This window comes from Leptonychotes weddellii, chromosome 7 (genome assembly GCF_054177405.1).
Source record: "Leptonychotes weddellii isolate Sample4059 chromosome 7, ASM5417740v2, whole genome shotgun sequence".
Lineage (NCBI taxonomy): Eukaryota > Metazoa > Chordata > Mammalia > Carnivora > Phocidae > Leptonychotes > Leptonychotes weddellii.
In genome coordinates, this window is record NC_138375.1 from 116,305,931 (window position 1) to 116,308,034 (window position 2,104).

Below are 2,104 nucleotides of genomic sequence, written 5' to 3' on the forward strand. Positions count from 1 at the left end.
ATGTCATATATGCATATGACCATACTGCCCTACCTTGGATTATGGTGCCTTAATCGAAAGAAGTTGGCCCAAAGCACTATTTCCAATTGTAATTTTGTATGCTGCCCTGCAAGTTTTTACACCCTGGGCAAATTGTGCCATAAAAAGATTTAGATGTGGGGTGTGTGTGTGTGTGTGTACGTGTGCACGTGCGTGCACATGCGTGTAATAAAGAGGGACAAATGCATGATGTAAGAGGAAAAGAGAAAACAAAGCCAATATGGTACCCGGGCCGCAGACGTTCTTAGATGAATTTTTGGAGGGGGTACAGGTGGAAGTTGAAGACCTAGAAATTGCCAGTGTTCTTAAAAAGTCTTCCACGTACCTTCAAGGGTATTTGTGCTTGCTCTTCAAGGTAATTTGTAATATCAACCATAAACATGAGTAGAACACCTGTTTGGAAGGTACTGTACAACGATGTGTAAATAACACTTCAACAGTGGTTTCCTTGGAGCTCACTATCTAGTTGGGGAGACCAGGCACACACACAAACATCAACAATGAAGAGGACTTTCAGTTAAATGTGGCAAATTGAACCCATGTGTTTATTACCATTCCTCCTGAAATCCAACTAAAATGGCAGAAAAAAACAAACATAAACCCATAAGGCAAAGAGAAAAGGACAGGAGATGAAACACGAGAAATGACAGCTATTTTAGAAGCTCTAAAGTTGATGGAACAGTGGGTGCCCATGTAAACTAAGCAAGGCCAAAGTATATGCCAGCAGTGATGGAAAAGCAATATGAAGAAGCCGATTTGTGCCACAGAACTCTGGAAAGTGTCCAAACTTGGCACCATACACTTGCCAGCCAAGGTGCAGGGAAGGCTTAAAGACAAAAACACTGCTGGAAACTTTATGTAAAAATCTGCGCCTCTGTGGGGGCGCCTGGGTGGCTCTGTCAGTTAAGCGTCTGCCTTCAGCTCGGGTCATGGTTGCAGGGTCCTGGGATCGAGTCCCAAGTCGGACTCCCTGCTCAGTGGGGAACCTGCTTCTCTCACTCCCACTCCCCCTGCTTGTTCTCTCACATTCTCTCTCTCTCTCTCTCTCTCTCTCTCAAGTAAATAAATAAAATCTTGGGATGCCTGAGTGGCTCAGTCGTTAAGCATCTGCCTTCACCTCAGGTCATGATCCCAGGGTCCTGGGATCGAGCACCACGTCAGGCTCCCTGCTCAGTGGGGAGTCTGCTTCTCCCTCTGCCTGCCCCTCCCCCTGCTTGTGCGCCCTCTCCTTCTCTCTGACAAATAAATAAATTAAATCTTAAAAAAAATAAAAACAGAGTGATCCTCATTTCTCTTCTGAACAACTGCAATAGTATCTCTCATTCTTTTAACTTAATGTTAAAGGTATTAAACCAATAAATGTAGGGATGCCCGCGTGGCTCAGTTGGTTAAGCTTCTGCCTTCGGCTCAGGTCATGATCCCCGAGTCCTGGGATCGAGTCCCACATCGGGCTCCCGGCTCAGCGGGGAGCCTGCTTCTCCCCCTGACCCTCTCCCCTCTCATGCGGTTTCTCTCTCTTCTCTCTCAAATAAATAAATAAATAAATAAAATCAGAAGAGAAATGAGGATCATCTGTCCTAGTGGTTTGTTTCATATATAATCCCTTTACTGCAGGATTTTACAAATAAAGGGTAATGAGCATGTGTGTTCAATCTGCCCTGATTAAAGAGCATTATGTTAATTTAAAATTAAATAAAGGGGGCGCCTGGGTGGCTCAGTCGGTTAAGCGCTTGCCTTGGGCTCAGGTCATGATCTCAGGGTCTTCTACTCAAGCCCCACTTTGGGCTCCCCGCTCAGTGGGGAGTCTGCTTCTCCCTCTCTGCCCTTCCTCCCTGCTCATGCTCTCTCTCACTCTCTCAAATAAATAGAGTCTTTTAAAATAAATAAAGAAAAGGATGGCTTCTGTACTAGGCAAATCCATAATAAAATCTTGGATCACAAAACACATAAGCCAATGCCCTTAGATATTTGCACAATCTCTAACTAGTTAGCTGTCTTGAAGGGAATTATGAGTATGTGGACAAAGGAGAAAACGCTCATTCATGCAAAATTTAACAGCTATTGC